Source organism: Ranitomeya imitator, chromosome 3, assembly GCF_032444005.1.
Source record: "Ranitomeya imitator isolate aRanImi1 chromosome 3, aRanImi1.pri, whole genome shotgun sequence".
NCBI classification, from domain to species: Eukaryota; Metazoa; Chordata; class Amphibia; order Anura; family Dendrobatidae; genus Ranitomeya; species Ranitomeya imitator.
This window is the reverse complement of record NC_091284.1, coordinates 408,056,286-408,071,388: the sequence shown is the minus strand read 5'-3', so window position 1 is coordinate 408,071,388 and position 15,103 is coordinate 408,056,286. Positions and strand designations below refer to the sequence as shown.

The following is a 15,103-nucleotide window of genomic DNA, read 5'->3' as shown; positions in this document are numbered from 1 at the left end:
AAAAAGGGAAAAATGAGTACAAAATACCAGAAATTACATTACAGTTATAAGTCAGCTTTAACAGTTGGAGATACAATAAAAATAATTATTAAAAACTACCAGCAACAACATTACAGTTATAAGTGTGGTTTAACAGGAGGAGATACAATAAAAATGGCTTACCGTAGAGTTACCATCAGACGCTCTGCAAGTGAAACTGAGAAGTGGCAATAAGTATCAATTCTTGCGATGAGGTGTCCAATCCGTTCCACCAACACGCCGAAGTTCTCAGCTTTCATCCGCACGTAGCTGAAAAACTTCTCGGGCTTTCCTCGTAGCTCCATGTATAATGTAGAATACACCTCACATGTCTTTCTCTGTGCTGTGATGGGGTGGATCCACAAACTCTGTCGCTGCTGACGCATGATGCGCTGCTGTCTCTCTCGCTCCTTCTCCAGAACAATCGCTTTCAAACGATGTGCCTCAACATTGAAATCCACAGAAATCTTCAGAATGTTTGCCATCACGCCTTCCATCTGCACCACTTGCTCCTCTTCAATCTGTCAAAGATGGGCTTTAAGAACACTGTATATATAGGTTTTCAGTAGCCAATCACATTTGGGAGCCTCCCATGGGTGTTTTTAAAAACCGGATCCGTCAAAAAACGGATTAAAAAATTGGACGAAACGGATGAAAAACTGATGAAAGGGATCGGGTTTTTGGCCGGTTCCCCTAGTCGGATCCGGCAAAAAAAATGGATCTGTTTCATCAGTTGGCCAATTACTTCAAAGAAAAAATTGACCACATCCGACAGGAAATTATATCCCAACCCCTTCATACCATGCACTGTCCTCCCTCCCCCACAGTATCTAGTTCACTTTCTGACTTTGAACCAGTTACAGAAGAAGTAATCAGGCTTCTTGCATCTTTCCGCCCGACCACTTGCACCAGTGACCCCATTCTGTCACATCTCCTACAGTCCCTTTCCCCAGCTTTCACCTCTCATTTAACAAAAATATTCAACCTTTCTCTCTCTTCTGGTATCGTTCCCTCCTCATTTAAGCATGTCATCATACATCCACTACTTAAAAAAACCATCCCTCGATCAAAACTATGCCGCTAATTATAGATCTGTCTCTAATCTTCCCTTCATCTCTAAACTCCTCAAACGCTTGGTCCACTGCCGTCTTACCCGCTATCTCTCAGATAACTCTTTTCTCGACCCTCTTCAATCTGGTTTCCGCTCTTTACACTCTAATGAAACTGCCCTCACTAAAGTCTCTAATGATCTACTAACAGCTAAATCTAATGGTCACTACTCCATGCTAATTCTCTTGTATCTCTCCGCAGCATTCGATACTGTGGATCATCAGCTCCTCCTCACTATGCTCCACTCCATCGGCCTGAAGGACACCGTTCTCTCCTGGTTCTCCTCCTATCTCTCTGACCGATCCTTCACTGTATCTTTTGCTGGTTCCTCCTCCTCTCACCTTCCCCTTACTGTAGGGGTTCCTCAAGGATCAATCCTAGGCCCCCTCCTCTTCTCTTTGTATACTGCCCCTATTGGACAAACAATCAGTAGATTTGGTTTCCAGTACCATCTCTATGCTGATGAAACACAATTATACACTTCTCCTGATCTCACGCCTGTCTTTTTAGAAAACACCAGTGATTGTCTTACTGCTGTCTCTAATGTCATGTCCTCCCTCTATCTGAAACTGAATTTGTCAAAAACTGAACTCGTCGTGTTCTCTCCCTCTACTAACCTACCTTTGCCTGACATTGCCATCTCCGTGTGTTGTTCCACCATTACTCCCAAGCAACATGCCCGCTGCCTTGGGGTCATCCTTGATTCCGAGCTTTCATTCACCCCCCACATCTGATCACTGGCTCGCTCTTATCTGCATCTCAAAAACATTTCTAGAATTCGCCCTTTTCTTACTTTCAACTCTGCAAAAACTCTTACTGTTTCACTCATTCATTCTCGTCTAGACTATTGTAACTCTCTACTAATCGGCCTCCCTCTTACCAAACTCTCCCCGCTCCAATCTGTCCTGAATGCTGCTGCCAGGAATATTTTCCTCACCAACTGTTACACCGATGCCTCTACTCTGTGCCAGTCATTACACTGGTTACCCATCCACTCAAGAATCCAGTACAAAACTACTACCCTCATCCACAAAGCGCTCCATGGCTCAGCACCACCCTACATCTCCTCCCTGGTCTCAGTCCACCATCCTACCCGTGCCCTCCGCTCCGCTCCGCTAATGACCTTAGGTTAGCATCCTCAATAATCAGAACCTCCCACTCCCGTCTCCAAGACTTTTCACGTGCTTCGCCAATCCTTTGCAATGCACTACCTAGGTTAATACGATTAATCCTCACAGTTTTAAGCGTGCCCTAAAAACGCATTTGTTCAGACTGGACAACCGCCTCAACGCATTAACCTAACGATCCCTGTGTAGCCCATTCATATAAGTTAAACCATAATCAGGTTCCTCGCATCATGTTCTCATACAATTTATGCAGTTAATAGCCCTCTGTGTCTGTACTGCTACATACTTAGGCTGTTAACTGGTTCATGCAGCTTTACATGAACACCCGAGCCTTACACTATGGCCGGTCCGAATAACTAAAGCAATTGTTACCATCCACCTCTCGTGTCTCCCCTTTTCCTCATAGTTTGTAAGCTTGCGAGCAGGGCCCTCATTCCTCTTGCTATTTTGAACTGTGATTTCTGTTATGCTGTAATGTCTATTGTCTGTACAAGTCCCCTCTATCATTTGTAAAGCGCCGCGGAACATGTTGGCGCTATATAAATAAAATTATTATTATTATCAGTTTTCCACACTTTACACCGGATCCATCGCTCCGGCGTGATGCCGGAATCGGCATGACGGCAAAAACCTGATGTGTGAAAGTAGCCTAACTGAGGATAATACACCAACGCCAGTTACAGGGAAAATAGGATGAAAATAACAATATTTCAATATTTAATTTCTCCCCAAAGATCTTTTATGACCTTACACTGGGGCACAATGTAAAAAATAATGAAAAATAAAGAATTAAATAAAAGGTAACAAAATAAATAAAAACGCCCCTTTCAATCCCAATTGCTGTTACTAGTCCCACTCTGTGTCCAGTATATAGAAATATTTATTACAGAAGGGAGAAGAGTAAAATGTAGACTGTGAGCCCTCGCGGGCAGGGTCCTCTCTCCTCATGTACCTGTGTGTGCCTTGTATTACTCCTGGTTATTGTACTTGTCTATATTTGCCCCGTTCACATGGAATGCGCCATGGAATAAATGGCGCTATAAAAATGTATAATATTAATAATATATCTGTTAGTGGTCCAGGGCGGTCATAGGAAAATGGGAAAGACAGACACTTCATTTCTCTCCACCGATAATGTCCGATATCAGGAAGAGATAAAAAAGGAGACCATGACAGTGACATGGAACTGACGCCCCCAGAATCTGGAGGAAAAACGCAACAATTACTTCAATATTTGAACGAGAAACAACGTTCCAGCTCTTAAAACCGCACGTATGGAAACTACCTCACCCCACAAACGTGCCACGTCAGGAGTGGGGTGTAAATGGCCCGGTCTTGAAATGGTTAATGATATGTTTACAGAAAAATAAATAACTATTGCATGGAAATGTAAAAAAAGATCATCTTGTCATAAGGGTCAAAACTGGCTTCAAGCAGCAAGGGGTTAAATAATAATAATAATACATCCCTTACATTACATGTATTATGTAAAGTAGGCACTAATGATTCACACAGTCCCGGGATCACTACAAACGTGTCTGGCGGAAAACGCAAATCAAGCGGAACAAGTTTGGCCCAGACAGGCTTCCGTAGCCCTGGTGATCACTCGTCGTTGTGATGTAGCTAAGATACGGATTGTTTGACTTTCTGAGTGTCCATAGACTTAGTGCTGCTGGGTGTCATGTGATCTGCATCCAGTGACCTGCAGCTGAGCAGCCGGGGCCGGTGATCGCAGTGAGTGCGCCCATGTTATTAATGTCGCGTGCTTCATTCTGCGTCACGTGTCGCAATGACCGTTTAACCGGCGTAGATGTCAGTTTGGGTTAATGGGCGTGGCTAATAATCTGCAAGTAGTGATGAGCGGTGCCCGGCTTCCCATGGGCGAGAAGGGTGTGATTACCGGCCGGCGGAATACCGGGCCACTGACGCTGTACTGTTACTATAGCAACCCCCCTGCCTCCAGGCTCTGCCCTGTGATGTGACCCATAGACTCCTGCCAGATACACTGGGTGCCTAGTCCAGGTTACATGCCAGATATATGACTATACGAAACCGGGTTCACTACTGTGCTGCAGCTGTGACCCAGAATTCAGGAGAACCCCTGCACACAGGGTACTTGTCCCGCACACAGGGTACTTGTCCCGCACACAGGGTACTTGTCCCCACACAGGGTACTTGTCCCGCACACAGGGTACTTGTCCCGCACACAGGGTACTTGTCCCGCACACAGGGTACTTGTCCCGCACACAGGGTACTTGTCCCGCACGCAGGGTACGTGGTCCGCACACAGGGTACGTGGCCCACACATAGGGTACTTGTCCCGCACACAGGGTACTTGTCGCGCACACAGGGTACATGGCCCGCCCACAGGGTACTTGTCCCGCACACAGGGTACGTGGTCCGCACACAGGGTACATGGCCCGCACACAGGGTACTTGTCCCACACACAGGGTACGTGGTCCGCACACAGGGTACATGGTCCGCACACAGGGTACTTGAACCCGCACACAGGGTACATGGCCCGCACACAGGGTACGTGTCCCACAGACAAGGTATATGTCCTGCACAATATATACTGCACACAGGGTATATGTCCTGTACAATATATACTGCACACAGGGTATATGTCCTGCACAATATATACTGCACGCAGGGTATATGTCCTGCACAATATATACTGCACGCAGGGTATATGTCCTGCACAATATATACTGCACACAAGGTATATGTCCTGCACAATATATACTGCACACAGGGTATATGTCCTGCACAATATATACTGCACACAGGGTATATGTCCTGCACAATATATACTGCACGCAGGGTACGTGTCCCGCACACAGGGTATATGGCCCACACACAGGGTAAATGGCCCACACACCGGGTACGTGTCCCGCACGCAGGGTGCGTGTCCCACAGACAAGGTATATGGCCTGCAAAATATATACTGCACACAGGGTATATGTCCTGCACAATATATACTGCGCACAGGTTATATGTCCTGCACAATATATACTGCGCACAGGGTATATGTCCTGCACAATATATACTGCACACAGGGTATATGTCCTGCACAATATATACTGCGCACAGGGTATATGTCCTGCACAATATATACTGCACACATGGTATATGTCCTGCACACAGGGTATATGTCCTGCACAGTATATACTGCGCACATGGTATATGTCCTGCACACAGGGTATATGTCTTGCACAATATATACTGCACACAGGGTATATGTCCTGCACAATATATACGGCACACAAGGTATATGTCCTGCACAATATATACTGCACGCAGGGTATATGTCCTGTGCAATATATACTGCACGCAGGGTATATGTCCTGTGCAATATATACTGCTCGCAGGGTATATGTCCTGTGCAATATATACTGCACGCAGGGTATATGTCCTGTGCAATATATACTGCACGCAGGGTATATGTCCTGCACAATATATACGGCACACAAGGTATATGTCCTGCACAATATATACTGCACACAGGGTATATGTCCTGCACAATATATACGGCACACAAGGTATATGTCCTGCACAATATATACTGCACGCAGGGTATATGTCCTGCGCAATATATACTGCACGCAGGGTATATGTCCTGTGCAATATATACTGCACGCAGGGTATATGTCCTGTGCAATATATACTGCACGCAGGGTATATGTCCTGTGCAATTTATACTGCACGCAGGGTATATGTCCTGCGCAATATATACTGCACGCAGGGTATATGTCCTGCACAATATATACTGCACGCAGGGTATATGTCCTGCACAATATATACTGCACGCAGGGTATATGTCCTGTGCAATATACTACGCACAGGGTATATGTCCTGCACAATATATACTGCACACAGGGTATATGTCCTGCACAATATATACTACGCACAGGGTATATGTCCTGCACAATATGTCCTGCACAACATATACTGCGCTCTGGGTATATGTCCTGCACTATATATACTGCACACAGGGTATATGTCCTGCACAATATATACTGCGCACATGGTATATGTCCTGCACACAGGGTATATGTCCTGCACAATATATACTGCGCACAGGGTATATGTCCTGCACAATATATACTGCACACATGGTATATGTCCTGCACACAGGGTATATGTCCTGCACAATATATACTGCGCACAGGGTATATGTCCTGCACAATATATACTGCACACAGGGTATATGTCCTGCACAATATGTACTGCACACATGGTATATGTCCTGCACACAGGGTATATGTCCTGCACAATATATACTGCACACAGGGTATATGTCCTGCACAATATATACTGCGCACAGGGTATATGTTCTGCACAATATATACTGCACACATGGTATATGTCCTGCACACAGGGTATATGTCCTGCACAGTATATACTGCGCACATGGTATATGTCCTGCACACAAGGTATATGTCCTGCACAATATATACTGCACACAAGGTATATGTCCTGCACAATATATACTGCGCATAGGGTATATGTTCTGCACAATATATACTGCACACAGGGTATATGTCCTGCACAATATGTACTGCACACATGGTATATGTCCTGCACACAGGGTATATGTCCTGCACAATATATACTGCACACAGGGTATATGTCCTGCACAATATATACTGCGCACAGGGTATATGTTCTGCACAATATATACTGCACACATGGTATATGTCCTGCACACAGGGTATATGTCCTGCACAGTATATACTGCGCACATGGTATATGTCCTGCACACAAGGTATATGTCCTGCACAATATATACGGCACACAAGGTATATGTCCTGCACAATATATACTGCACGCAGGGTATATGTCCTGTGCAATATATACTGCACGCAGGGTATATGTCCTGTGCAATATATACTGCTCGCAGGGTATATGTCCTGTGCAATATATACTGCACGCAGGGTATATGTCCTGTGCAATATATACTGCACGCAGGGTATATGTCCTGCGCAATATATACTGCACGCAGGGTATATGTCCTGCACAATATATACTGCACCCAGGGTATATGTCCTGCACAATATATACTGCACGCAGGGTATATGTCCTGTGCAATATACTACGCACAGGGTATATGTCCTGCACAATATATACTGCACACAGGGTATATGTCCTGCACAATATATACTACGCACAGGGTATATGTCCTGCACAATATGTCCTGCACAACATATACTGCGCTCTGGGTATATGTCCTGCACTATATATACTGCAGACAGGGTATATGTCCTGCACAATATATACTGCGCACATGGTATATGTCCTGCACACAGGGTATATGTCCTGCACAATATATACTGCGCACAGGGTATATGTCCTGCACAATATATACTGCACACAGGGTATATGTCCTGCACAATATATACTGCGCACATGGTATATGTCCTGCACACAGGGTATATGTCCTGCACAGTATATACTGCGCACAGGGTATATGTCCTGCACACAGGGTATATGTCCTGCACAATATATACTGCACCCAGGGTATATGTCCTGCACAATATATACTGCATGCAGGGTATATGTCCTGTGCAATATACTACGCACAGGGTATATGTCCTGCACAATATATACTGCACACAGGGTATATGTCCTGCACAATATATACTGCACCCAGGGTATATGTCCTGCACAATATATACTGCACGCAGGGTATGTGTCCTGTGCAATATACTACGCACAGGGTATATGTCCTGCACAATATATACTGCGCACATGGTATATGTCCTGCACACAGGGTATATGTCCTGCACAATATATACTGCGCTCTGGGTATATGTCCTGCACAATATATACTGCACACAGGGTATATGTCCTGCACAATATATACTGCACCCAGGGTATATGTCCTGCACAATATATACTGCACGCAGGGTATGTGTCCTGTGCAATATACTACGCACAGGGTATATGTCCTGCACAATATATACTGCGCACATGGTATATGTCCTGCACACAGGGTATATGTCCTGCACAATATATACTGCGCTCTGGGTATATGTCCTGCACAATATATACTGCACACAGGGTATATGTCCTGCACAATATGACTGTGGAGACCTGGGTGTTGTAACCAGTGCCTTCCCCCCTGCAATCAATCCCGAAATGAAACACACACAGTCCTAGGTGGGTTGAACAGGTCGGTCACAGTTTATTAACCCCTTCCCGACCTGTGACACAGCGTATGCGTCATGAAAGTCGGTGCCAATCCGACCTGTGACGCATATGCTGTGTCACAGAAAGATCGCGTCCCTGCAGATCGGGTGAAAGCAGGGACAGGCGGAGTGGTAGTTTAGCCCAGGGGGGGGTGGCTTCACCCCCCCCGTGGCTACGATCGCTCTGATTGGCTGTTAAAAGTGAAACTGCCAATCAGAGCGATTTGTAATATTTCACCTAAAAAACTGGTGAAATATTACAATCCAGCCATGGCCGATGCTGCAATATCATCGGCCATGGCTGGAAACACTTATGTGCCCCCCCCCAGTCCACCGATCACCCCCCCAGCCCCCCGATCTGTGGTCCGCTCCCCTCCGTCCTGTGCTCCGCTCCCCCGTCCTCCTGTCCGCTCCCCCCATGCTCCAATCACACCCCCCGTGCTCCAATCAAACCCCCCCCGCACTCCGATCCCCCCCAGCACAGCGATCCCCCCCGTGCTCCGATCCACCCCCCCGCACAGCGATCCCCCACCCCGTGCTTCAATCCCCCACCCCGTGTTCCGATCCACCCCCCCCGTGCTCCAACCACCCCCCCCGTGTTCCGATCCACCCCCCCGTGCTCCGACGCCCCCCCCCCCCCCCCGTGCCCTGATCTCCCCCCCTTATACCTACCTAGCCTCCCGGGGTCCGTCCGTCTTCTTTGCTTCTCAGTGATTAAAATAAAAAAAATAGTACATGACCCCCCCCCCCCCCCCTTTGTCACCCCCATAGGTAGGGACAATATAAAAAATAAATAATTTTTTTTTTTTTTTGCTCCACTAATGTTGGGGTAAGAACTAGGGGTAGGGTTAGGGTTAGGGGTAGGGTTAGGGCTAGGGTTAGGGTTTTGGTATGTGCACACGTATTCTGGTCCTCTGCGGATTTTTCCGCAGAGGATTTGATAAATCCGCAGTGCTAAACCGCTGTGGATTTATCGCAGATTTACCGCGCTTTTTCTGCGCATTTCACTGCGGTTTTACAACTGCGATTTTCTATTGGAGCAGTTGTAAAACCGCTGCGGAATCCGCAGAAAGAAGTGACATGCTGCGGAATGTAAACCGCTGCGTTTCCGTGCAGTTTTTCTGCAGCATGTGTACAGCGATTTTTGTTTCCCATAGGTCTACATTGAACTGTAAACTCATGGGAAACTGCTGCGGATCCGCAGCGTTTTCCGCAGCGTGTGCACATACCTTTAGAATTAGGCTATGTGCACACGGTGCGGATTTGGCTGCGGATCCGCAGCAGTGTTCCATCAGGTTTACAGTACCATGTAAACCTATGGAAAAGCAAATCCGCTGTGCCCATGGTGCGGAAAATACCGCGCGGAAACGCTGCGTTGTATTTTCTGCAGCATGTCAATTCTTTGTGCGGATTCCGCAGCGTTTTACACCTGTTCCTCAATAGGAATCCGCAGGTGAAATCCGCACAAAAAACACTGGCAATCCGCGGTAAATCCACAGGTAAAACGCAGTGCCTTTTACCCGCGGATTTTTCAAAAATGGTGCTGAAAAATCTCATACGAATCCGCAACGTGGGCACATAGCCTTAGGGTTATGGTTAGAATTAGGGTTGTGATTAGGGTTAGGGGTGTGTTGGGGTTAGGGTTGTGGTTAGGGGTGTGTTGGGGTTAGGGTTGTGATTAGGGTTACGGCTACAGTTGGGATAAGGGTTAGGGGTGTGTTGGAGTTAGAATTGAGGGGTTTCCACTGTTTAGGCACATCAGGGGGTCTCCAAACGCAACATGGCGCCACCATTGATTCCAGCCAGTCTTGTATTCAAAAGGTCAAATGGTGCTCCCTCACTTCCGAGCCCCGACGTGCGCCCAAACAGTGGTTTACCCCCACATATGGGGTACCAGCATACTCAGGACAAACTGCGCAACAATTATTGGGGTCCAATTTCTCCTGTTACCCTTGAGAAAATAAAAAATTGCTTGCTAAAACATCATTTTTGAGGAAAGAAAAATGATTTTTTTATTTTCACGGTTCTGCGTTGTAAACGTCTGTGAAGCACTTGGGGGTTCAAAGTGCTCACCACATATCTAGATAAGTTCCTTGGGGGGTCTAGTTTCCAAAATGGGGTCACTTGTAGAGGGTTTCTACTGTTTAGGCACACCAGGGGCTCTGCAAACGCAACAAGACGTCCGCAGACCATTCCATCAAAGTCTGCATTTCAAAAGTCACTACTTCCCTTCTGAGCCCCGACGTGTGCCCAAACAGTGGTTTACCTCCACACATGGGGTATCGGCATACTCAGGAGAAACTGGACAACAACATTTGGGGTCCAATTTCTCCTGTAACCCTTGGGAAAATAAAAAATTCTGGGCTAAAATATTATTTTTGAGGAAAGAAAACGTATTTATTATTTTCACGGCTCTGCATTATATACTTTTATGAAGCACTTGGGGGTTCAAAGTGCTCACCACACATCTAGATAAGTTCCTTTCGGGGTCTAGTTTCCAAAATGGGGTCACTTGTGGGGGGTTTCAACTGTTTAGTCACATCAGGGGCTCTGCAAACGCAACGTGACGCCCCGCAGAGCATTCCATCAAAGTCTGCATTTCAAAACGTCACTACCGTATATACTCGAGTATAAGCCGAGATTTTCAGCCCAAATTTTTGGGCTGAAAGTGCCCCTCTCGGCTTATACTCGAGTCAATGTGGGTGGCAGGGTCGGCGGGTGAGGGGGTGAGGGCGCTGAGGCATACTTACCTAGTCCCAGCGATCCTCGCGCTGTCCCTGCCGTCCCACGGGCTTCTGTGCTGCAGCTTCTTCCCCTCTTCAGCGGTCACGTTGGACCGCTCATTAGAGATATGAATAAGCGGCTCCACCTCCCATAGGGGCGGAGCCGCCTATTCATTCCTCTAATCAGCGGTGCCGGTGACCGCTGACAGGAAGAGCTGCGGCACCGAAGACCAGGCAGAGGGACAGCGCGAGGATCGCCAGGACTAGGTAAGTATAGCATATTCACCTGTCCTCGTTCCAGCCGCCGGGCGCCGCTCCATCTTCCCGGCCGGCCCCTCCATCTTCCCGGCGTCTGCGCTCTGACTGTTCAGGCAGAGGGCGCGATGACGCATATAGTGTGCGCGGCGCCCTCTGCCTGATCAGTCAGAGCAGAGACGCCGGGAAGATGGAGGCGCCGGAACGAGACGCCGGGAGCTGCAATCAAGGGAGGTGAGTATGTGGTTTTTTTTTTTTATTGCAGCAGCGGCGGCAGAGATTTCTATGGGGCACAATGAACGGTGCAGAGCACCGTATATGGCACAGCAATGGGGCATAATGAACGGTGCAAAGCACCGTATATGGCACAGCAATGGGGCACAATGAACGGTGCAGAGCACCGTATATGGCACAGCAATGGGGCACAATGAACGGTGCAGAGCACCGTATATGGGCACAGATATGGGGCACAATGAACGGTGCAGAGCACCGTATATGGCACAGCAATGGGGCACAATGAACGGTGCAGAGCACCGTATATGGCACAGCAATGGGGCACAATGAACGGTGCAGAGCACGGTATATGGCACAGCAATGGGGCACAATGAACGGTGCAGAGCACCGTATATGGCACAGCAATGGGGCACAATGAACGGTGCAGAGCACCGTATATGGCACAGCAATGGGGCACAATGAACGGTGCAGAGCACTGTATATGGCACAGCAATGGGGCACAATGAACGGTGCAGAGCACCGTATATGGCACAGCTATGGGGCACAATGAACGGTGCAGAGCACTATATGGGGCACAGCTATGGGGAAATAATGAACGGTGCAGAGCACTATATGGCACAGCTATGGGGAAATAATGATCTATTTTTATTTTTGAAATTCACCGGTAAATGCTGCATTTCCACCCTAGGCTTATACTCGAGTCAATAAGTTTTCCCAGTTTTTTGTGGCAAAATTAGGGGGGTCGGCTTATACTCGGGTCGGCTTATACTCGAGTATATACGGTACTTCACTTCCGAGCCCCAGCATGTGCCTAAACAGTGGTTTACCCCCACATATGGGGTATCAGCATACTCAGGAAAAACTGGACAACAACTTTTGTGGTCCAATATCTCCTGTAACCCTTGGGAAAATAAAAAATTCTGGGCTAAAATATTATTTTTGAGGAAAGAAAACGTATTTATTATTTTCACGGCTCTGCATTATATACTTCTATGAAGCACTTGGGGGTTCAAAGTGCTCACCACACATCTAGATAAGTTCCTTTCGGGGTTTAGTTTCCAAAATGGGGTCACTTGTGGGGGGTTTCTACTGTTTAGCCACATCAGGGGCTCTGCAAACGCAACGTGACGCCCGCAGAGCATTCCATCAAAGTCTGCATTTCAAAACGTCACTACTTCACTTCCGAGCCCCAGCATGTGCCTAAACAGTAGTTTACCCCCACATATGGGGTATCAGCGTACTCAGGAGAAACTGGACAACAACTTTTGGGGTCAAATTTGTCCTGTTACCCTTGGGAAAATAAAAAATTGCGGGCTAAAAAATCATTTTTGAGAAAAGAATTTTTATTTTTTTATTTTCATGGCTCTGCGTTATAAACTTCTGTGAAGCACTTGAGGGTTCAAAGTGCTCACCACACATCTAGATTAGTTCCTTTGGGGGTCTAGTTTCCAAAATGGGGTCATTTGTGGGGGATCTCCAATGTTTAGGCACACAGGGGCTCTCCAAACGCGACATGGTGTCCGCTAATGATTGGAGCTAATTTTCCATTTAAAAAGCCAAATGGCGTGCCTTCCCTTCTGAGCCCTGCCGTGCGCCCAAACAGTGGTTTACCCCCTCATATGGGGTATCTGCGTACTCAGCACAAACTGGACAACAACATTTGTGGTCCAATTTCTCCTATTACCATTTGCAAAATAGGAAATTCCAGGCTAAAAAGTCATTTTTGAGAAAAGAAAAATTATTTTTGATTTTCATGGCATTATAAACTTCTGTGAAGCACCTGGGGGTTTAAAGTGCTCAGTATGCATCTAGATAAGTTCCTTGGGGGGTCTAGTTTCCAAAATGGGGTCACTTGTGGGGGAGCTAATTTTCCATTCAAAAAGTCAAAAGGCGCGCCTTCCCTTCCGAACCCTGCCGTGTGCCCAAACAGTGGTTTACCCCCACATATGAGGTATCGGCGTACTCTGGAGAAATTGCTCAACAAATTTTAGGATCCATTTTATCCTATTGCCCATGTGAAAATGAAAAAATTGAGGCGAAAAGACATTTTTTGTGAAAAAAAAGTACTTTTTCAATTTTACGGATCAATTTGTGAAGCACCTGGGGGTTTAAAGGGCTCACTAGGCATCTAGATAAGTTCCTTAGGGGGTCCAGTTTCCAAAATGGGGTCACTTGTGGGGGAGCTCCAATGTTTAGGCACACAGGGTCTCTCCAAACGCGACATGGTGCCCGCTAACGATGGAGATAATTTTTCATTCAAAAAGTCAAATGGCGCTCCTTCCCTTCCGAGCCTTACCATGTGCCCAAACAGTGGTTTACCCCCACATGTGAGGTATCGGTGTACTCAGGAGAAATTGCCCAACAAATTTTAGGATCCATTTTATCCTGTTGTCCATGTGAAAATGAAAAAATTGAGGCTAAAATATTTTTTTTGTGAAAAAAAAGTACTTTTTCATTTTTACGGATCAATTTGTGAAGCACCTGGGGGTTTAAAGGGCTCACTATGCATCTAGATAAGTTCCTTGGGGCGTCTAGTTTCCAAAATGGGGTCACTTGTGGGGGAGCTCCAATGGTTAGGCACACAGGGGCTCTCCAAACGTGACATGGTGTCCGCTAAAGAGTGCAGCCAATTTTTCATTCAAAAAGTCAAATGGCGCTCCTTCCCTTCCAAGCCCTGCCGTGCGCCCAAACAGTGGTTTACCCCCACATATGCAGTATCAGCGTACTCAGGACAAATTGGACAACAACTTTCGTTGTTCAGTTTCTCCTTTTACCATTGGGGAAAATAAAAAAATTGTTGCTGAAAAATCATTTTTGTGACTAAAAAGTTAAATGTTCATTTTTTCCTTCCATGTTGCTTCTGCTGCTGTGAAGCACCTGAAGGGTTAATAAACTTCTTGAATGTGGTTTTGTGCACCTTGAGGGGTGCAGTTTTTAGAATGGTGTCACTTTTGGGTATTTTCAGCCATATAGACCCCTCAAACTGACTTCAAATGTGAGGTGGTCCCTCAAAAAAATGGTTTTGTAAATTTCGTTGTAAAAATGAGAAATCGCTGGTCAAATTTTAACCCTTATAACTTCCTAGCAAAAAAAAATTTTGTTTCCAAAATTGTGCTGATGTAAAGTATACATGTGGGAAATGTTATTTATTAACTATTTAGTGTCACAAAACCCTCTGGTTTAACAGAATAAAAATTCAAAATGTGAAAATTGCGAAATTTTCAAAATTTTCGCCAAATTTCCGTTTTTATCACAAATAAACACAGAATTTATTGACCTAAATTTACCACTAACACGAAGCCCAATATGTCACGAAAAAACAGTCTCAGAACCGCTAGGATCCATTGAAGCGTTCCTTAGTTATTACCTCATAAAGGGACACTGGTCAGAATTGCAAAAGACGGCAAGGTCTTTAAGGTCAAAATAGGCTGGGTCATGAAGGGGT

The 15,103-nt window shown here is 46.2% G+C and overlaps 1 protein-coding gene across 1 annotated transcript in view; it reads left to right on the top strand.

Annotated features, from left to right (window-relative positions):
- Positions 1-3,862: 3,862 nt before the first annotated feature.
- TBC1D32 (TBC1 domain family member 32) overlaps positions 3,863-15,103 on the top strand; it is a 199,274-nt gene continuing 188,033 nt past the window's right edge. The window contains exon 1 of the mRNA XM_069757119.1: positions 3,863-3,989. The gene's annotated coding sequence lies outside the window, so the exon portion shown is untranslated. The remainder of the gene's footprint in view (positions 3,990-15,103) is intronic.